Source organism: Marmota monax, unplaced genomic scaffold (assembly GCF_021218885.2).
Source record: "Marmota monax isolate L192 unplaced genomic scaffold, Marmota_monax_Labrador192_F-V1.1 WCK01_AAM20220418_F8-fsc00028, whole genome shotgun sequence".
NCBI classification, from domain to species: domain Eukaryota; kingdom Metazoa; phylum Chordata; class Mammalia; order Rodentia; family Sciuridae; genus Marmota; species Marmota monax.
Window position 1 is genome coordinate 12,897,282 of NW_026694779.1, and position 24,475 is coordinate 12,921,756.

The window sequence follows — 24,475 nt, forward strand, 5'->3', positions numbered from 1 at the left end:
GATGGTCACCAAGATTAGGACGCTCTTTTCCCTCTAAACTATGTAGCCCTTGGGGTTGGGAGAATTTATAACTCAAATCATCCCAGTGTTACCCCTTCCCTTTCTGAAATTACAAACTTCAACACTGGTTCTAGGAATAGTGCATACCATTTTATTTCCTTCTTTGGAATTGGGGTTGAGCTCACATTGTAGCACAGATGTAACTTACAAGTATTTGCGTCACCTTGCATGAAGGAATCCACATGTCGAATTCAGAACTCTTGATCATCTTATTTTCTTAAATTTGTGGTGTATGGCTTTCATCAGAAGGGACAGTAGAAGGCACAGCCCAGAAAATTCCCTTGCTTACTCTGGAGGGACTCATGGGTGCCCATCTTCCAGAGGGAGACTGCTAGATTGCATTCCAGTAACATCAGCTTTCTAAAAAGAGGTGTCCCATGACCAGGGCTAGAAAGTGTCTTCTTTTTGGCAATGGTAAGAATGTTTTACCTTATTTATTTATTAATGAATTATACTTAATAGTTGGGTTCATTTTGACATATTCATAAGTGCATAGAACGCAGTTTTCTCCATTTCAATCTCTAGTACTATCTACTACCTTTCCTCCACTTCTCCCTTCCCTGAATCCCCTCTCTCTTCTCCATTGGTCTTCCATTTATTTATTTATTAACTCATTTTAAATTTGTGTATTATAGGTGTATATAAAATGTAATTACTTGTGCTGTTGTCACACATGTACACACCACAATTTGGTCCTCTTTAGCATCTCCTCACCTACAGCACGCCCTTTGAGTCATTGGATTCCCCAATAAAAGTAGACTAAATATCTCTCCTCAGGGTTGACTCCTGTCAGTATGATGCCTCATGTTCATGAAATTTAAGCTGTCAACTCTTCTAAGACTGTTTACATTTTTAAGCTTATCTTTCAAGTCAGCTGAAATGTTTTGCCCTTCTTATGGGAATTTCTGATTATTTCAAGGTCAGGAGCATCACAGTTGTTAGTTCATGGTGATGTCATACTTTCTCTTTTTGGTATAAGAGAAGGGCAATTGAATTGCCTACAGAACCATTTAGATCTTCTTTCTTTCCAGGCTTATGAAAGAAAAAATAATGAAAAAAGAAGGGGGAACCTTAAAGGTCCCTTCATTGATTTTTCTCAAATAACACCTATTTCTGGAAAATGGGTAATATTTCCAGTTATTGACACTGCAAGCCACCTGTCATCAAATTTTGAGTGGTTTCCGTTAACAAAGAAATCCTATGTACACCAAGCAATGTGTTTTGTAATTTTTAGAATATGAAGGAGGAAATTCAAACACATCAGGACACATTGATTTAGTTTGAGAATAAATAATAACTTGACTACTTGAGTGAATGTTAAATCCCTACTACCTAAAATATGTATACATCAATGCAGAAAATTATAATAATATTAAATCATAAAATATATGCTGTACTAAATGTAATGTATAATATTGAATTACAAAGAACAAGGAAAATGCATTTTGGAAGGGAGGTTTTTTCTAAATGAAAAGGGGGGTAAAGCATGGGGAAAATATATATTTGAATAAATATATAATTGAATTAACATCTTCAATATGTGAGAAATGATTAGATAAAAACAGGAAGACTATGGCACATGTATTATACAGTAGAGTTGATACATACAATGTCTAAAGAATCCTTAGAGCAGAATAATAAAAGAATGAATGACCCTACAGAAAAGTGAGCCAGAGATATGAATAGAAGACATTCATAGGACTAATAAATGTAGAAAGGAACAGGGCCAACTTCACTAGTATTCAGGGAAATACATATTAAAAGAGCAACACTGCAATTCTTTACCTATCGAATTGGCAAGGCTTTTCTTTCATCGGATGCTTAAAGAAAGAAAAAAAGAATGATCTATTTCAACCCAGTAGGAAACACTAGCGAGGTTGAACTTCTGGAAAATGGCATGTTACATTTCCTTCAACAGGATTCCTGCCTGAGGGGATTTTTAAGGGCAATTTTATCTATTTTTAATGACAATTCCTAACATAAAAAAATAGAGAATACATTAAGCCCCTAAATACCCATCAACTAGATTCAAAATTTATCAAGAGTCTAAAGCAATTTTGATCAAACAAACAAACAAACAAACCCAAAACATAGTTTAAAAATCTTATCACCTAGGCCTGGAGTTGTGACTCAGTGATAGAGCACTTGCCTAACATATGTGAGACACACGGTTTGATTCTCAGCACCACATTAAAAATATATAAAATAAAGATATTGTGTCCATTTAGAACTAAAAATATTTTTTTGAAAATCTTATCACCTAATTTTGGTTATGATGTCAGTATTTGGTACATATCAAAAGCCATATGCAAACCATCTGCCCCTGCCCTTCAACCTCTAGATATCACTCTAAGGCAATAATCTAAGATTATTATTATTATTGTTATTGCAGATGTAAAGAGTGGCAACAGAAAATAGCTTATGGGTTTAGTTTTCCCAAATGAACATTTTGACTGTTTATGAATTGTGAGCAAAATAATTCCTCTGCTTTGACAGGAGTTAGGATCATTCCAAGTCGTTGGGTACCCTGTTCTTTTTACAACTCTCCTTGTATCCAAAGGTTCTATATTCTAGGTGGGCCAGGGACAGTGCACAGTGACTTGGTTTGTAGATCTGCATCCTTATAGAAGCCCTGAGGTCAAAACCATGGTTGATCCTTTAACTCAGATGAGGAGGCAAATGGCTTCCCATTGACAGCAGACACTCGTTAGGCTCTGGATGTCTGAGCTCCAGACCTCCTCCTACTTTGTAAGCACTGAACCAATTTCAATTATGGTAAAATAGGAAAACAGAACTGCTTAAAAACGAATGAAAGGTCCATCCAGAATGATAAATTCTGGAAATGTGCTCTGTAATTCCCTTTGTGTTGTTTTTTTTTCAAAGATAATATTTATTCTTGTTTTTTAATTGGATTTGATATTGTTCTAGGAAAGCACATGCACTAGACAAGTCTGCAAATAATCAGATATGTACAAAAGGAAATATTTCACCTCTTGGATTAGACTGTGCTCTCCTACAAAACATGATTGTAGTTGTTTGTATATTTTTAAAATAAAATAGACACCAAAAAAATCCTGCAAATGTGTGCCTTAGAAACGATTTCACAGAAACCATTTTAAGCATCCCCCGCCTAAGCAGGATTTTGCTAGCCACCCCGAAGTCCCTTCCATGTGCTTTGGCTCAGTCATAACCACTTCCTCTTCCTGTAAGTAACCATTACCCTATCTTCACAGTAATCACTTTAATGGTTTTTTATCACCCAAATGCATCCCTAGACACTTGAGCTCAGTCTAGCCTATTTTAATATGACATATTTTTAAGTCTCTCATAATCTGCAGGTTCTCTCCATCCCCCTTTTCCCCCTTGCAGTTTATCAACATAATATTATTATTATTAAAATTAGCCTTTATAGGTAGTGACGGGCTTTTCTGGTAAATAAATTTAGCTGTTGGATGTGGGTTGCTATTCCATGTTGGAAGATGCATGAATTCCCCTTTGAATCCTCAACAAATAACTCCTAATTTTAGTTCCTTTGATATGAATATTCCTCCATCTTTATTGAATGCCATTTTGAGGACAGAAATTGTTTTGATATTAAATTCTAAAATCTATTATATATGAAGAAATAAAAGAGGCTGCATAGATACAGTGGAGCCATCTTGAGTTTTCTAGGGACTGGTAGGCGAAAGACCACAAAGGTTCACTGGATGACAAAGCTTGTGTTTGCTATAATGATCCAGGAGTGTTTCATGGGTAAGAGGTTCAACTGAGTGAGGGGTTAGCCAGAATGCTCTAGACCAGAGCATAGCAAGTCAACATGCATGAAGATCAGCTGAGGGGTTCATGAAAATGTAGATTCTGATTCCATAGGTCTGGAGCATGTCTCATGACCTCTAAGTTGGTTTGAGACCATTGGCCCGTGGCATACCCCTGAAAATCAGAGACCACTCATCCATGCTGGCTGTTCTGGGTGTTGCACGTCTGTTGGTATAGATGATCCCAGTGTATTCCTGTGTCAGAAACCAGGGAGAATGAAGTGTGTGTGTAGCAGGTGTTCATCACAAGACACCCTGATAGAAACTCCAGAGAAATTCTGGGCTGAAACAATAGGCAAGTCTCTGGAGAAATCACACCTGAAAAAGTCAGCCCACCCCTTCCAGCTCCATCTGACATCTTTCCAGTATCCCTATAGAAACCCTGATCCCTAACTCTGCTCCACTGTCCTAGAAAACAAAGCTCATAATAATGATTATAATCTGCCTTGAGGGGACAGATAAATCTCTTCTATTGCTTCCTGTGTGAATGAAATCATCGTTTCTTAAATTTTGTGGAAGAGGTAGAAAGTTACAAAGCATAGACCATGCTTGGTGTCCTGGGTTCATAATTTAATCTTAACTCTCCTAATTAAGCATGTATTGTTAAATGAAGTAACACCGGGCTTAGAAATTATCAACCAGGTGTTTAAAAGACTTCAGTAAGCATTTCTGCTATGGTCTAATTAGTGCTCAAATACATTTTACCATGCCCACTCATCATTATTTCTTCTTCATTAGCTGCTGATATATTGTATAATGCATCTTATAAGAATGTTCCTACAAAGTTTCAGAAAACAAAGAGGCAAACAAAGGAGAAATTCTGGGAATGTGTGTTCTTCAAAACACACAAGTTTATATGAATATAAATAAAACAACTAAGAATCTAGTTATAATGATCATTTTCATATGACAAACTTGTAAATATTGGTGTTTGTCCAATTCCACTAACTCTGTATTGTGGAATGCTAGTTCACATAGTTAGAAGGATGAGCCTTAGTACTTGCCATTGTTGTCAGAAAGTTATGCAGCATTTTTAGCTGAGATATTCCACTGCTATATGGCTATCCAACATTGCTATGTGGATGGAATAGGAATGCAGGAGGGTCACTCTTGCAAAGATTTAAGGATTGCTTGCTCCAGCAGGGCAAGGAAGGAAGCAGGACTAACCTATCTTTACCTTTGTTACCAGGGTTACTTGGAAGCTGCATATGAGTTGAGCCTTGGGTCCTTCAGGGGACAGCTTGTCTAATCACATTTCCTCTTTAAATATCTGCCTCCATGCATTGCTTGGCTGTAGCATTAAGGTCAGCAAGGCCACCTTGGTTATAGCTCCCCTCTAAATAAAACAGAATCCAGGATCTTACAGGCTTAGTTAGCCATGAAAAATTCAGCACATGGAGAGGAGCTATACTGAGCATCCTGGAGGTGTCTGACTGAGGTTGGCAGACTCAGTCACTCTCCATTCCTCATCGGGAGAGAGCCCACATTTTAGCTCTTGCCCAGCTTCTCAGACTCTGTTCCTCATACCCAAACTGCAGGATCTTCTCCCTGTGGACTGGGCTGGTAGTGGGAAAAGCAAAGACGAAAATTCAAAAGCATCACAATTCAGTGTGGTATTATATTTTGCAGATTATTAGAGCATTTTAAAGAACTTTTTTAAGGATCCTTTTCTTTAAAAGGTGTTTATTTTCTGATTATATTTTTACATTATTATTATATCTATATTATATTTTATATTATTTTATTATATTTTTATAATCAGAAAAATAAGTTGTGTGCCATGGCACATGCCTGTAATGCCAGCAACTCAGGAGGCTGAAGCAGGAGGATCACGAGTTCAAAGCCAGCTTCAGTAACTTAGTGAGGCCCTAATCTATTCAGTGAGACTCTGTCTCTAAATAAAATACAAAATAGGGCTGGGGAATGTGGCTCAGTGGTTGAGTGCCCCTGAGTTCATCCCCAGTATAAAAAAGGAAAAAAATTATAAGGAGCTAGAGGTATAAGTCAGTGATAAGAATATACCAGATAAATCTAATAGCACCAAAAATATAATAGTGGTGATAAAGGTCATTTGTAAACAGTTATGGAATACCGAAAAGATAAAGAAAATAAAAATGATATGTAATCTCAAAAAAATTATTCAGAATTTTATACCCTCCAGCATGTGTATTCTTTAAGGGGAGGGAAAGTTAATTAATTTAAAATGATTTACATTTAGTATAAGCTTTCTCCTGGCATGTGGTTAGTAGTGGAAAACAAAACAAACAAACAAACAAACAAAAGTTTGAGAAACATCATGCCAGCAGATACCAGTCTGAGAGAAGCCCAAAGCAAGTATTCATTAGGTATCTATCACATTTGGGAAATGAACACTCAATTTGTACTGAGTGCTCAGAGAAGTTTAGTAGAGAATAGTTCTCATTCTTCAAAACTATTATCAGGTTGTGTTTTTCCATCTATAACAGCAAGGCAAAGTGGGTAAATATTAAGTACCTTTGTTTGGTGGATGCCCAGTGATGAATTCATTACAGGTGAGGTGATTTCCATAGATCAATTGCATCATCAAGGATCAAAACTATTCTGTCTATTCCATCTTTCATCATTGCTCAAAATTCTAGTTCTGTAAATTGTGTTCTGCAATGCAGATTAAGTGAATTGCAAAAAACTCAACAGTCCCAGGATTATTATTGTAATCAATGAAGAGGAAGTCTGTGGGTTTTGGCTTTTGTTGATTAATCACTTGTTTACTTCTGCTGCCCAAATGACATAGTAGAGGCAGCAACCCTCTACTGTTCCTAGTGTCTCTTCCTCAGCAAAGGGAATCTCTCTCCACATCCCAGCCCCTCTACTGGTGTGGGGAGTGAGATCATATGCCCCTTTTCTCAAACCAACCTTAGTGAAGAACGTGAAATATCTGAAATTGGATTAAACAGAACATTCAGTGTTTTTTTTTTAAATCAGTTTCTGATTTTGTCCATAAAGCTATTGAGTTAGATTGATAGGTTTATATAACAAATAAAAGAAAAAAATTATATAAGGAAACATCTGAGCACCTACCAGATAAATGCTACAATACATGTCTTATATTTATCATCCACAGAAGTAATGATTTTAACAGAAAACAGCAATGTTTTAGATGACTCAGGAATGTGTTTGAAAAGAAATTACACAAGTAATAAGAATTAGAAGTACTGGAAAAATGAAACTGAATCCTATTTTTCATTTTTGTTATTTTAGTTTGCTTTATTTATGAAAATCTTTTAATAAATATTCAAACAAAGTATTATGAATTGGATACATTTTTAAGTTTGAAATGCTTTATTCTACATTTTGAAAAATTTGGCATAATGACAAAATACAAGTAAAAAACACATTTAAAGGAATAAGGAAATTTTAAACTTCTTACGACTGATATTATCAGCATCTCTTAATAGTTGTTCATTTGAGGAAAAAAAAATCTAAAATTAGTGGTGGGATTTTTAAGGATCATCAATGGGTTTTAGTTTTCTTTCCCACATGAATATTAAGTTTTTAAATTTAATATTGCATGATATGGTATAACATGAATTATATGACTACAATTCAATTAATTTTTCCATGAAATGAACCCACCCACAGTCCTGATTGATAGATTCTCATCCACAACCTCACAACCTAACTACCATCCTAACTTCTAACACCATAGATCAGCTTTTCATTTCTGAAACTTTGTGAATGAAATTTTACACCCTATACTCCTTTGTTTTTGACCTCTTGTGTTTAAAAGGATTCGTCTTTGTTACAAACAGTTTAGTTTGTGCTCATTATCATATAATGTTTGATTATATAAAGTGAATATATACCAGGTGTGGTGGTGCATGCCTATCATCTCAGAGACTGGGGAGGCTGAGGCAGGAGGATCATTAGTTCAAAGCCAGTCTGGGCAACTTAGTGAGGCCCTAGGCAACTTAGTAAGATGTCATCTCAAAATTTTAAAAAATAAAATAAAGAAGGGCTGTGGCTCAATCGAAGAAAGAAAGGAAGGAAGGAAGGAAGGAAGGAAGGAAGAAAGAAAGAAAGAAAGAAAGAAATTTAGTTAATGTGTAAAAATAATATAAAAATGTTACTTCTTCTAATATAAAAATGTTACTTCTTCATGGAGGCATTGGGTAGCTTTCAATTATTTGGCTGTTTTAAATATTCTCCTCCATGTATTTTGGTGCACAGATAGACACATTTCAGTTGGGATAACCCTTATCCTGGGATTACTGGGTAGAAGGAGAAGCACATATTCAGCTTTCACAGATATTGTCAAACCAATTTCCTAAGAGACTGATATAATTTACAATGTAAACCTTCCATGATAAAAGATTCACGACCAAAGAGCCTGCACGACCAAAGAGCCTGCACTACCAAACATTCTCAACAAAATATTTCATGATGAAAAAATAAAACAATAAAAATGAAATCCAGCAAAGGCAGGAACTACACTAGAAGAATAGTCAGTCAAAAAAAAAAAAAGCAATTTCAAATTAAAAATCAGAAATAATTCAAAATGACAGGAAATAAGAATTATTTCTCAATAATAACATTGAATGTTAATGGCCTAAACTCATCAATTAAAAGATATAGACTGGCAGACTGGATTAAAAAACATGACCCCATAATATGCTGTCTCTAAGAGATTCACCTTATAGGCAAAGTCATCCACAGACTGAAGGCAAAGGATGGGAAAAAAAATTACGAGTCACATGGATCTCACAAACAAGTCAGGATTTCTATCCTCATATCTGATAAAGTGGATTCAAGTCAAAATTAATCAAAAGGGACAAAGAAGGCCATTTTATACTGCTTAAAGGAAGTACACATCAAGAAGACATAACAATCTTAAATATTTATGCCCCAAACAATGGAGCATCTACATAAATCAAATAAACCCTTCAAAATTTTAAGAATCAATTGGGTCACAACACAATAATACTGGGTGATTTCAACATGCCTCTCACAACAATCAGTAGATCTCCAAATCAAAAACTAAATAAAGAAACCATAGAACTAAAAAATACAATTAATAATTTAGACTTAACAGATACATATAGAATACTTCATCCTTCAGTAAACGAATATACTTTCTTTTCCATAGCACGTGGAACATTCTCTAAATGTTCAAACTTAGTCCACAAAGCAACTATTTTTATTTTTAAATTTCTTTAGTTGTAAATGGACACAATATCTTTTTTATGTATTTATTTTTATGTGATGCTGAGGATTGAATCCAATGCCTTACACATGTGAGGCAAGCACTCTATTACTGAACTACAGCCCTAGCCCACTAAGCAACTCTTAGCAAATACAAAAAAAGTAGAGATAATACCCTGCATTCTATCAGATCTAATAGAATGAAATTGAAATTAATGATAAAATAAAAAGTAGAAGCTACTGTAACACGTGAAGACTAAATAATTCACTATTTAATGATCAATAAATAGCAGAAAAAAATCAGGGGTGAAATAAAAAAATACTTAGAAGTAAATGAAAATAGTGAAACAACATATAAAAATCTTTGAGACACTATGAGGGTAGTTTTAAGAGGAAAGTTTATTGCATTGACCTCATTCATTAAAAGACAGGAAATCACCAATAAATAACCTAACTTTATATCTCACAACCCTAGAAAAAGAACGAAAACAGCACTAAAAGCAGTAGAAGATAGGAAATAATAAAAAGAGCTGAAATTAATGAAATTGAAACAAAAAAATTTCAAATAGTTGGTTCTTTGAAAAAATAAAGAAAATTGATAAACTCTTACCCAAGCTAACTAAGAAAAAGGAAAATCCAAATTACTAAAATTCATGATGAAAACGGAAATATTACCATGGACACCACTGAAATACATACAATTATCAGAAGCTACTTTGAAGACCTGTACTCAAGTAAAATAGAAAATCTTGAAGGCATCGACAAATTTCTAGAGACATATGGCCTACCCAAATTGATTCAAGGGGACATAGAAAATTTAAACAGATCAATTTCAAGCAGTGAAATTGAAGACACCATCAGAAGCCTACCAACAAAGAAAAGCCCAGAACCAGATTCTTAGGCAAGTCTAGGAGACCTTCAAAGAAGAAGTAACATCAGTCCTCCTCCCATTATTCCATGAAATAGAAAAGGAGGAACCCTTCCAAACTTACTCTATGCTAGTACCTGATACCAAAACCAGATGAAGACATATCAAAGAAAGAAAACATAAGACCAATATCCCTGATGAACATAGATACAAAAATTCTTAACAAAATACTGGCAAAATGCATACAAAAATGTATCAAAAAAGATAGTGAACCATGATCAAGTGGGGTTCATTCCAGGGATGCAACGTTGGTTCAACATATGGAAATCAATAAACATAATACACCATATCAATAGACCTTAAGACAAGAAACACATGATTATCTCAATTGATGCAGAAAAAGCATTTAACAAAATTCAGCATATATTTATGCTCAAAACACTAGAAAAATTAGGAATAGTAGAAACATACCTCAACTTGGTAAAAGCTACATACACTAAACCCAATGCCAACATCATTCTAAATGTAGAAAAATTGAAAGCATTGCCTCTAAAACCTGGAACAAAATAGTGATGCCCTCTTTCACCATTCCTATTTGACATAGTCCTTAAAATCCAAGCCAGAGAAATTAGATAAAAGAAAAAAATTAAATGAATATGAATAGGAAAAGAAGAGCACAAACTATTCCTATTTGCTGATGACATGGTTCTATATTTAGAAGACCCCAAAAACTCTACTAAAAAACTTCTAGAACTCATAAACATTCAGTAAAGTAGTAGGATATAAAACCAACACCAGTAAATCAATTGTATTTCTATACACCAATGATGTATCAGCTGAAAGAGAAATCAGGAAAAGTATCCCTTTACAATAGCCTTAAAATATATATTTGGGAATCTGTTGATGGAGACGGAAAAGCCAAGCAAGAAGAAAGAGCTGAGGATCCAAAGCTTGGTGCAGCTAAGGACATTTATTATTGGCAAGCACAGCATTTTATAGTTTACAGTGGATTCCCAACCATGGAATACAACCTTGAGGATAGGCAGACAAAATACCAAAGTACCTTTTTAAAAACAATGTTGTGTTTACATCTATTTCCTTAATCTATGTCCTAGATCTAAACTAGCAGTAAAGCATAAACTAACAGGAACATTCTCTAAATAACTACCATAAGGAAAAACATGTAGCAAATTCAGTCTCAAGAGGAACTTTGACAAGTCTGACCATGTCACCTGAGCGTGTCCTGAGGACAATCTGCTGTTCTTGCTTTCTCTGGCCTGCCAAGAGCTTGGAGGACATTAACTCCTTAACATCTGCAGCTCCACCACAGTCCTCAGATGCCTCCATCAGGAATCCACCAAACAAAAGAGGTGAGAGACTTCTATAATGAAAACTATAGAACAATAAAGAAAGTAATTGAAGAAGATCTCAGAAATGGAAAGATGTCCCGTTTCTCCTCTTGCTACCAAGATCCATTTGCAAAAAATAATATAGAAGACGTATGAAGAAGGAAGAGTGCTTTACTTAAAATATCTAAAAGGCTCTTTATTATCAAGGGATACCAAAATCTCAGGAACAAAGGAGTCATTGATGTCACTGAGGCTCTCTCACGCTGACAGTCATGAAATGTACCAGGAAAGTCGACAAATGAAAACAGACATCCAGGCTCCATTGGTAAAGTCAGTTTGTATTTACCACTGCAAAACTTGGGCAGTGAACTTAAAGTGCCGGGCATAGATCCATCTAATTTAGTTTTTTGAATTCCTTCCTTTGGAAGCTTCCGTAATCACAGTAATAAAGCACATTACAAAGACAGCTTTTAAATAAGCCCTGTTATTTAAGATTATTAGAATTATTTATCTCTTGGTTATCCCAGGACATAATCATGTTAAGGTACATAAGCAACCCAAAAACCTTCAGATGTAATGAAAAGAAAGTTACACAAGTGTGAACTGAAGCTCATGAAACCAGAAACTCAGCACCCAAGTCTAGTCTTAGCACCAAGGGTGCCGAAGATAACAAAGCAACGTTAGCAGATGAGGCATGACAGTGTGTGTCATGCAACGGCTCAGGACGGATCTCTGAGTTTGACAACGTGTTCTCGTAGGCTGGGGAGCCGTAAAGCTAATATTTGGTCTGGAGGTGCCTCCTTCCAGGTTCATAAGTAAAAGCATGACACCACATAGAAATGTCACTCAGTGAAAACCAGATCTGAAATAGCCATTTATTTTGACATATATTGGAGACTAAAAAAAAACACTTGTTTGTTCAGTGAACAACACATATTGAATGATGTCCAACAGCATTATATCAGAGTCCAATGCCAGCAAACCTCTAGACAGACTCTTGATCATCAAGGAAGGAATGCAACTGCAGTCATAGTGGGTAGCATATATTTTTCTTTTTTAAAAAAAGATGCACACTGACCTAAACCTAAAATAATACTGTGCAGTGGAATCAGGAAGAGCATTACAGAATAATCACTATGACACATTGGGCAATTGCTTTTGCAATAACAAAAATACTGGGTGAAGATTTAATGTGGATATGCAAAATTATGTTTTTCAAATCTCTCCCCACCTCCTCTCCAAATAAAAGCAATATTGGAAGTTTTGTGGTGGGCATATTGTGGCCGATAGCCAGAGGAAACCAAGACAGAAAGGCAGTCTCATAGGGTTGATAATAGTTTCATTTGTGGACATTATTTTCACGTTAACATATTGGTCATCCTGTATACAATTAGTTGCATGATTTCCAATTTGTGCTTATCTGCAAGGTTGTTGTCTCTGTGAAGGTGGCTGATTGACCTATTTATCAACAAAGTGGAGGGAAGCTATTGTACTTTATGACCTCTGCAGTTATGTCCATCCATGTTAATGAACCATGAAGGAGAGTTTAAAAACCCATTAAAATAGCCATGCGTTGCCCACCTGAATGACAAGGCCCCTTCTGTAATAAATGACCAGGACCTCAAATATTGAAAATCCCTTTGTTGTCTACAGACCAAAATAACTCAAGGGTATATTTTATCTGTCATAAACAACCACATTAATATTCGAAGCTCATTATTTTATGAAATAATCTTACCAAATATTTAGAACTGTATGTTTTTAAAGCTATAGACTACCTGCTACAAGCCTATCCATTTACATAATTAAAAATCAGTGAATGAGAGTGGCTTCCTACAGGTGCTGGGCTGTTAGGAAATTTGCATAGTACGAGCTGCAGGACAGTTTTCCTCCTCTGTCCTCCCTTGGGTGTTAAAATTTGGAATTTCCTATCATGGCCCTGGGACCCCACATCTAAGCTTTCCAAGTGCCATGAGATGTTCTACAATGACTTGAGGACTTATAATGAAGCATGAAGGGAGGAGGATGCAGTGATAAAGGACATCATGTTCCTGAGTCCCCTACCCACAGTGTGTCCCACCTTGCAGAGATCTTCAGCAGGGCAGAAGTTAGATAGGCTCTGCTGCTTTTGTGGAAAGACGAGGCTGCTGTGTTGAGTGCCTCTTTCAACCTAGTAGATAAACTTTTTTTTTGTTTTTTCATTAGTACATTAGTATCGTATGGACTAATTTCCCAGATTCTGACCACTCACCTCCAATCTCTGCAGTTGTATTAACTCTTAGATTCCTAATTGGTGATCTGGTTCCCAGGGTCACTGTTTATGGAACTAGAGTTGATATGCAACTCAAGGGAAGCTAAGGAGACACCCTGATTATTTTTGAAATCAGAAATACTAGTCAGTCTTCTCCAAATACTTCAAGTAAGAATCTGTGAAGTTGGGTATTTAATGGTTGCATTTTGTACATAGGAGTCAAGAAAGCCAGTTGGAGAGGAGAATGAAGTAGGTCTTCAGAGAAGCAGATAATGTAGACCAGACACTCTGTGGAAAGAGATGTTAGGAACATAACTACTCTCTGTCTCAGCAGAGCTCCATGGACCAGTTCCCTTCACTTGTGAGATTGTTGTGCTTCTCCTGACTTCACTTAGAATCTCTCAGATTCTTATGTAAATTCACCATTCTATGCCGAAGCCCTTTCCAATAGGTTTCTATTCGTTGTGGTCTGTCAGGAAAAACAAAAGTATGTGTTTTCCCATCTTCTCCCACACCATGGTCCGCAGTGAAAACTTGGGACAGGAGATCTGTGGGCATTCCCTCCAGCCCACATGCCAGTCAAGAATTAAATCCGCAGCAGTGGACATCACCTGGGTGTCCTCAAACCCAGTTACCTTCTGACACTGTCTACTTGGAGATAGCATCAGATACCAGGGTTGGTTTCAAGACTGTCCCCCCTTCCAGATGTGTCAGGCATAGGCCCAAGTTGTTCCTGACAAAGCTGCACCAGGGTTCCCACTAGCCAGTTAATTTCTTTGAGCAGCTCAAGGAATTCAGGGAAACCTGCACATCTTATGGCAAATTCACAGGGTGAGGTACAGTTCCGTGCCTTTTATGGGGACACTTCCCTTTGGGAACCGCCTGGTGTTCAGCTCCCCAGAAGCTCCAGAACACTATAATATTTTGTTTAATTATAACTTTAACTGCACAACTTTATGGGGTACACTGTGATAATTCAGTTCACACATGCAGTATGTACTGATCAAATCAGGCCTTTTATGTAAACTCTGTGGTACTGGTGTGATTGCTGATGGGCTTGGTCTGTCTGCTCAGATTCATCAACATCTCCTGCTTCCGGGTTTGGGGCAGGACTCCTTCTGGAACAGTGGTTTTATCATTCTCAGACAAGGTAGTCAGAGAAAGGCGAGGAAGATTAGAGTTTCTATGACTCGCCTTGGAGAAGAGAAATTCTCATTTTTATGAATGCCTTGGGGATGGAGTTAGGAGCCATGAACCACGGACATCAACCAAAGTATATATATATATATATATATATATATATATATATATATATATATATATCATCACACCACACAACTACCACAGCCTTTTCAAAGAAATTCCCAGAATCCCTTTATTCAGTGATAACCAAACATCTTCCTTGGCCTATGTACTAAAATAGAATTATAGGGAAATTTAGTGCCCTACTCTAGTTTACATATAATGGGTACTTTCACATGTTATTAAATATTCCTCCATGAAAATAATCATAACGGTTTCAAAGTCTTCTGATATGTAATTATGCAAAAATTGAGTTATTCTGTTCTCCTTTGAGCATTTACTTGCTTTTTCATATTTTAGTATTCTAAATTACATTGAAATGGACATGCCTTGGATCATTTGGTCACTTTCAAGCATTTATAAAATATTTTGGAATTAACCTTGTTGATTCAAACAAGAGAACTTTTCAATGTTTTGTGTCACTCACGCTGCCAAATTTCCTTAGAAAAAATGGACCAATTCCCAATCCTAGCAGCTGTTTTTGAGCAGGAGGGGGGCCTGACCCGAGAGAGGTCAGCAATACATTGAGATTTAAATATGGAAAGCTGACACAGGTTAAAAAAAAAAGAAAAATCCATCAAATTGTGATAATTTGAATATAATCCAAAGATATCTACTGATAGATAGGACTGGGTAGTAATAGGAAACAAATGCTGTTTTGATTCAGATAGCCTCAGCCAAATCCCACGTCACCAAATTAATACTCAGTTTCTTGACCTGAAAGTAAGGTTAATGACACATATCTGAAAAGATACTGTGGAGAGTGAATCACTGAAGCAACATCTCTAGCACAGGGACCAGCTCTGCAGGACTTAATTTGGAGAGATGATATTTCTGAATATTTTGATAGTTGTGTTTTTAGGTGGAAATCCAATTTTTTTTTTCCTAAAAAAACCCTGTGCCTTAGAATTCAATGGATTACTTAAATTCTGGCTTTATTTCACCATTTCTACATTTAATTAAACATAATTATTTTGCTAAGGATAAACTGTTAAGTGGCTTAACAGAGACTCCCTCTAGAGAATCACTGAGGCTTTAACAGAAGTGCAGGTCTTTGGTTAGCAGGTGAATGTTTGGTTTTCAGTGAAGATCTTTTGTGCATTTAATCTCGGAGCAGAGTCAAGCGTCATTACTGAGCACTCACTCTTATTAAAATCGTATCAGTTATGAGGCTTGTGTGCAAGTGTGTGGTTTGGTTTTGCTGCGTCAATCATTTTATTATACAATGATTCTGTTGTTTTTCCCCCAAATCTTTGCTAAATCTCACTGATCTTTTTCCCCCTAAATAGCAACATGATATTAGAAAACTCCATAACATACAACCTCTAAGTTTTGTATCTGGGTGACAGGAAGAAGAAGTATTCTCAGAAATCACAAGAAGATGTGTCTTACCTTGGCATCCCTTGATCATTGCCAGGGCTAAGAAAAGATGACAGCTGATTGGTTGATGCCCAGTCCTACGATCACCCTTGAACTGGGTGATGAAGGATTTGGTTCCCAAGAGAAAAGTCTAGGTACCTGCATAAGAAAGAAGTTGCATTTATGCTATGGGGGGTCTCCAGCAGGGGTCTCCTGCATCTTGGTGCATGGCTAAGTGGTTCATGTGAGATACCTAAGAATCCAGTTTTCTCTCACTACTTGTGAATAAATCAAACCCCATTTATTGTATCTTGTCAATTTTTTTCATCTCCTCTCTACAATCTGGATGGGATCATCATCTCGTCTTCTTTTGACTTCTGCAATTGTCTCTGCTCTGATCTCACTGATGACTCTTACCTCCATCTTGTCAATTTTCCACACAGCAGACAAAAAGCATGTTTTCAAAAAAGCATATTTGAGTAGATAATTCCCTCCACTTAACTTACAGTCTTTTCAGTTTTTCTTATTACTCCTGAAATCATTTCGAACTGGGTCCAAAAAAACAAGAATTCTGATGTGGCCTTACCCCTCCTCGGCTATACAAATACATGTGCACTTGTTAATTTGGTCTTATTCCTTTTAATCTTGATGTAATGACCCTCTCTTCATATTATAATAAGAAGGGGGACACGTAGCCTTTCTGGTGTCATTTTATTGAATTCCAAGAATACCTATGCTGTTATCATTCCCATTTTCAAAGCAGGAAGGAAAGGTAGGCTAGAAAGGGAAGTACACAAAGAGATCAAGATTCAAAACCAGGAAATTAACCCCAAACCTTGGTTCTTGACCATTCCACACACTACTTGCAATTACCATGTGATAACCATTATGTAGTTGTTACACAGGGGCAGTGATCATAGACATAGGAAGCACGTCCTTTTTGTCCTCTGTTTAATGATCAGTCCGTAGCCGGATCCTGGCAGCATTGCAACTGCTCGGTGTGTACTTGTTAAATAATAAATAACACGTTCCCGAGCTATTCTGCTGAACTCCCTATGTGAGTGGACCATGTCTACTTCAGACTGAAGCTGGCACATGGAGCAGGAAGTGTAGTGGGAGGACCCTCAGTGAAAACATTGAGGAGTTGATTCTCCTCTGCCTTCTGGCCCTGGCAATACCTGACAGCGAGCCCCTCTCATCCCCCCACCCGCTTTCTGGAGCAGTTTGGTCTCTGGAGGCCGAACAGATCTCTGAGTGCAGGTGACTGTTTGTACACTGTACTCCCCAAACATTTCCTCACCTAAGATACACTTTTATTATCTCATTACTATTTACCTATGTACATGGAGTGGTCCCTTTTCCTCAATGTGTTTTTTATGTATATTTTGAAGTGCTGAATTATTTTCTGAAGTGATATTAGCCAGCACTGCAGCATGGTTGATAGAGAGGAAATAAAAATTGTTCTCAGGGGCAGTGGGGTCCGTCCATGTAAAAGGGATGAGACCCAGTAACAGAAACAACTGGCATTGAAAGGTCACAGCTTTTAAGCACTTACTTTGTGTCAAGTACTGTGCAAAGCATTTTTGGGTGTGTTATTTCATTTAATTTTTGTAGCAATTACAGAACAGGAACTCTTATCATCTCTTTTCCCAAAGAAGAGCTAGTTAAAGCTCAACCCATTCTGTCCCAAATGTGAAACACCTGCTAAAACTTTAAATGGAACAAAACAAAATGTACCATGTGGTAACTTTGAAGTAAATATTCTGATTTTAGAGTTCTATTCTCTTGAGAAAACTAATAAATGGTAAATGATCAGTGTTTGAAAAAATACATATACACACGTATGTATTTCCAGCTATGTGTGAAAAAATAGGTATAAACCATAAACTCTAGTTTATTATGATTCCAACCTATTTTAATGCACCTGTGTCAGTTTTGTTTCGATGTTGATGTAAATGAAAGCTTGGGGCTTCGAGAGGCTGATATGCTTAGTGGAGAAGGCAGGATTGGAACCAGAGAGGCCTAACTCTGAACAGTGACATCACACAGCAAGGTCCCAATATTCAACATTTTGTTGTCCTTCAACATCACTATGGTTAAATACATGACTTCCATTAAGCACTGAGTTCTTGGGGTGACAGAAAAGAAGCCACCATCCTCACTGTCCTCTGTACAGCATCTGTCAATCATTCTGCCAGCATCTGCTATTTTCTATTTCTCTGAACACCACCAGCCTGGGTTTCCTTTGGAGCCTGTTTTTACTCAGTGTGCTCTGTTGCTTAGACCTGTTGAAATGTTTTGCCTCATTTTGGCCAAGGCGTGGTTCCTTGTCCAACCAATGCCAATCAGGTTCTGTCTCCATAGTATTCAGTCTTAGTAATGGAGGGTAAAATGAGTGCCTGTGGTAGCTGGGTTCCAATGGCCACACTCAGAATGATGCACAGCTGTGTGAGGAGAGACCCAGCATTGTCCTGGCTCACATCTTTCTGAAAGGAAGTGACTCTTCATTTGATCCTATGAATTCTCCTGTTTCCTTCCAAGTTGACCTCTGTATGTATGAGTGTGTGTGTGTGTCATGTGTGTGAGTGTGTGTATGCAAGTATACAGGAAGAGTATTTTTCTGTGGCTTGTAACAAAGAGCCATATGGATTTGCTTTCCCTTGGGCTACTCTTAGTTTTTTTTTTTTTTCTTTATGGTCAATAACCCTTATTTTCCATTATTTTCCCAAACTTAAGCCAGAAACCAAAGGTAACAGAGAGATCCAACAAAATACATAAGAAGGAATCAAAATTACTTGGACGTACCGTATATGTCCTTATTTCCAGTTCAAAATTTCAAGGACCAAGCTACCTTACCTCTAAGATCCCATGTCTGATGTTAAAGTTTTTAACTTTGCAGGATCTGAAGCTTTTCTCTTAGGCCTCTGTCAGGATACTATTCAGACTCTGAAAATCAAATGTGACATATTTAAAACGAGATATGAAGTTGTTGATTTAAATCCCCTTTCAAAACATTGCTAAATTGACAGAAAGCAGATATTCTCAGCTATCAAAAGAAAAGCTCACTCTTATGAAATTCTATTTCAAATACTAACTTAAAAGTGCATTCATCAGGAAAAAAAATCAACAAAATACCACCTAGTGTGAATAGCAGCATGTTTTCAGGCCGATGTTGCTCTATGAAATTTTAGGTTCTGTAGCCCTCTCAGTGTGTGTCCATTTCTCCCGAGAATCAATTACCAAATGCCTGTTCTGCTTGTTTTGCAATAATAATTAAACCAACATTTTTCCTCTGAAAAGCAAATTTTACTTTTTAATTTTTTTTTTTACTCCTCCTTTTACTGAACCAATCCTCTCTGCCTTTCCCTGGGTGGAGTTGTTGGACTTTAAAAACCATAGCATCACTGAAATCCTTAGAATCTAATAAAGATTCTATCAGTGTAAAATTGTTATCCTTAGGCAGAAAGAGAACCAATTCAATTATGATGTTGGCTGAAAAATTGAAAGCCTTTTTAACTTGAGGGTGGAAAAGTTGTAGTACATATTAAAATGGTTAGTACGAAATTCGTGCATCTAGGCTTACAAATGCTAATATGTTCTTTTGTTACCCTCTAATTTATATGATTCATGTAAGCCTCCAGCCAGGAAAACTTGTACTAAATTTCATGTGCGTTAAAAAATATCAAAGCAATGAATTGTGAAGTTATTAACATTCGTGTCTGCTTGCGGTATTAAGCCATACACATCAAATCTGGTAGTACAAGGAGAGCTGTGTCCTAATGAAGTACAACAGTGTTTAATCAGAAATTCCTAAAGGTCATCAAATCATCGTGTGACACCCATCCATGCATAACTGCAGTCTGAAATCAATATTGAATGTGGCACAATAAGTTTAATAACTGGTCCATGTGCTCATGAAGGAATTTGCCGTTCTACGGCTGGAGATAAAAGTGATTCTCGTCCCAAATCATATTTGGCTGCACCCCAAATTAATTACACGTTAACAAGGAGAGAGGAGAGCACCCGCACAGAGGACATCTGCCTATTTACCTTCTATGACTGAGCAGATGATAGATGATCCTGGTACCGGCTGAAAAACAGCCATTCAACTCCCCTTGTGTCCAGGGAAACCACAGGCTTCACAATTTAAGGAACCAGGAGCGTGTTCACATTTTCTCACTGTTAACTGTATTTTATATGCTTCAGGACAAGGATTCACATTTTGATACTTAAAAGCTGCAAACATTTGACCCCTCTAAATATTTCACATTAACATCTTCAGGGCTAATAGACTTTCTCATAGGTTGGAAGGCTTTTGTAAAGAAGAAAAACCAAGTAAATTCCCACCTAACTGCCTCATTGTAACATCAAGTCGTATGTCTAATTTTCAGTATTTGCTTAATTTTTTTCTAGCCTCTTTAAGGCATGGTATTTGTCACAGTTGAAAAGACCACTGGGGGAACAGGATATAGTATAGGAGGGTTAAGATGGATTTGTACCTGGAACCACTACTTACTGCCACTGAAGCTTTTTATTACTGCTCTTCACACTTAAATTTGACCCTGTCATCAGAGCCAAAGGAACCTTCCTTCCCTCCTTTACAGATCCATGCCTGGCTAGGCCCTCTGTTTCTCTGTCCCCAGAGACCCTGCTGATGCAACCTGATTAGCAAACAGACTCCAAATTACCCTTAAAGACTTGCTCCTATTTCTATGAAATGGTCTCCATACTTCCCAAATCCTTGCTCCCATCCAAAGAGCACTCACCTTCTGAGAGTGTGTGGACTCTATCCCCTGTCCCTGTCCACACCATGATGGGAAGTTCTTTTTACTTAAAGATTAGAAAAAGTCCAGTTAAATAATCTCATCCTGGAAAGGCTAGGTATATGAACTTAGATATCCAAAGCAATGTTTTTGATTCCATAGGACAATGTTTAGTTGTATGTCTTTTATTCAGCATATATTTGTTGAATCGCCACTCTGTTGCATGGTGAATATGTTATGTCATGTGATTTCTTAACAATTTCATTGTTACATACATACACCGGGAGTATACATGTCACAACTGAAGGATGCAGTGAATTTTCCAAAAGTAAACACATCCATGCAACCAGATCCCATATTTTATAGAAAAGGGAACATCACTAGTCTCCCTAAAAGTCCCTAATGCTACATCCCATGTCCCTGCCAAGGTAACCTCTAATCTAACTGACAACCTATTGCTCTGTTTTATATACACACATTCATATGGCATATTCTCTTTTGCATCTGATTTATGTTGCTGGACATTGTGAAATACTTGATATGAAGCATGGTTGGCCATTCATTTTCCTTGCTTAGAGCATCCCATGATTTGTGGATGCTCCAAAGATTATATACACATTCAACAATGGAAAGGCATTTTAATTTTTCTATTGGCGAGTATTACAAATGATCCTGCTATGGACCATTGAGTGTACGTCTCTTATTCATCATTGACCATATGGGTCTAATGGGTGTGGTCTTCACAGTGGAGTTGCTGAGGCATGGATTAGGTAGTAGATACAAGATTTGTCTTCCCTGATCTCCCTAATGGCAATGTGTTATGTGAGCTCAGGTAGAATGGCAACTGGGAAAAAGACCATGCTGAATGTCGGTCAGTTATCATTTTCATTGTCTGGAAACTCTGGAAAAATGGAAAATCTAGGTCTACAGTTAGACTCACTGGGACTCTGGCCCTATCAGTTTGTGAAAGTTGTTGGCTTCTCTGTACTTCTTTTCCCTTATGTCCAAGCTGGGGACTGTGAAGTGGATTTCTAAGCATGTTGTAGGAATTAAATGAGATAATGCAGATGAAGCATTTAAGACAAAGCTCAAGTTGCACTCAGTACAGGATCATTTGTAATACTTGCCAATGGAAAAATTAAAATGCCTTTCCATTGTTGAATGTGTATATAATCTTTGGAGCATTCACAAATCAGTACACAGGTTGACCTTAATAGTAATGATTATTCTTATTGCTGATGTGAATTCCAAAATGCTATTTCCCAGACAACAGACTCCATAAAGCAAAACAAAAGAAACAGAATTCCTCTTATTACATATAACTCCTAATTATGGTTTAGTATGATCTTATTCCCACATTGTTTGATAAATGCTACAAATACAGGTGAGTTCATTAAATTTTATATGAGAGAGGAAGCATGTTTTTAGTTTTACAAATCAAAACTCATTCTGCTGAATACATGTCTGACCTCATGTATGCAGTTCAAAAATCCACTCCTTGTTGAAGCCCTTCCTGAATTCCACATGCTCATCCCACCTGCCTCCTTAAGCCCTGTTTTGTATGTAATCTGCTATAATTTTTAATCCACTCTGTTGCAGCTTACTATGGTTAGGTCTGCTCCTTGTGGGCATCCAGAATGCAAAATCTGTGTGCTCATCATAAAATAGATATTCAATGAGTTTTGATTGAATGAAAAAAGCTCTCAGAGTTTATTAATGTCCAATAGTATTATCTTTCTCCATGTGTAGGTTGCTGATAGAATCCTTGACCCTAATCCTTCTAATGTACTCATCACCTTTAAGGAACATTAAGGAAGTAGAGTCTGTTTTCCTAAAACTTTAAATGTGTTTTTCAAAATGAATGATATACATGGGATGACTGCCCAAAATTGAAATAATGCTCTGTATTTCCAGAGTATTAACAGTTAATTGTAGAAACAATTTAACCTTGTAAAGTGAAAACTGTATTCTATGGTAGAAATAACTGCCTTCAAATGGTGTATCTAGAATGAAACTTATTTATAAGCACGTCACGATTTACTGTATGCAATCGAAAAACATTCTTAAGTCGAGGGCAATATTTGGAGAATGAGCTCAGACCCTTCCACAGCCCGATCTTCTGGTCTAATCCAGAATGTCTGGGAAGATGGCAAGTCATCATTCAGTATCTTTTAATTTCACTAGACCAGACTCTGTTGACGTGTGTGCGTTTGTGCACACTCTCAGCCCTGCTGTGAGCACACACAAGTCTTGGTCACTTTGGGCTGACAGTATTGAAGACAGCTGAACCAGCAGATTCAGCATGTTTGTGGTTTATTTGCTCTGTGGCACTGAGTATTGATTAATGACATAATAAATCTTTCTGAGACTTCCTTTCCATTGCCAACAGACCATCCCGAAGTGTGAGCTACAGCATGAGTAGAGGCGATGAGATGCATGTCATATAAGATGAGTGGATCTCAGCTCGTGACGGACGAGCAAGTGCTTTGGGGGAGGTACGTGCTAGCTCTTCCTCATCCTTACCCCATAAAATCGTGTTTCAAAGCCAAACTCTGATGCTTTCATTAGTCTCTATTGCATTTATTTGGATTTAAAACTTCCCACTGTGCCTGTAGGATCTCGGGGGAAAAAAATTCAAAAGATTCACACTGTAACAGATGAGGCTTTTCACTCTACGACTATTCATTTTTACTCCATGGTATCAAAGCATATTCAGAAAGGATATTATTTAAAGCATAGATGAGGATGTAGGAAGATACACTTAAATCATGCGCCTGTCCCTTGCCAGTTGTGTGACATTGCACTAAATCTCAGTCTCCTTATTGGTAAAATAGGATTCTGCCACGCTCTGATAATTAATGGTTGTTATGATATATGTGAGGTGTCTAGTACAGGGACTTGTACACAGTAAAAAGTTTCACCCCTTCCAATAATGGGTACATTTTCTCCCACTAGCATTCATTCATTTAACCATTATTCCTGAAATACCACTCACATGCTAAGTAAGCTCTGAGCTAGGTGCCAAGAATTTTATAATAAGTCAAATGATAAAATGCATCATTTACATAGAGACACAAAGTCAGATAAGTGGCCTTAACAAAGTGACATTAAACCTACTCCCAGCCTTTGAAGAATTCAAAGGCAGGATAATTGATTCTTAATTTAAAAAAAAAAAAGATATTGTCCTACCAGGGGTACTTGGCAATGTGCAGAGATGTTTTTGTGGTCATGCTGGGGCAGGGGTTTGTGGTATACAGTGGGCAGGGACCAGGGATGCTCCTGAGTGTTTTAGAGCATACAGAAGAGCTCTCAACAATAGAAGCTATGCATCCCCAAGTGTCAATCATGCCTAGGTTGAGAACCACTGTACTGTATGAAGCAATAAAGCAAATGCATGCAGAACTGGGTCACACAGTGCAATAGACTGTCACTGTTTACAAAGGGACAGAGTTAATCTTCTTCTCATGCTCTTCCTCCCTGCTCTGTAAGGTGGGAGGGAAAGGGAGAGAGAAGGGAAATTGCATGGAAAT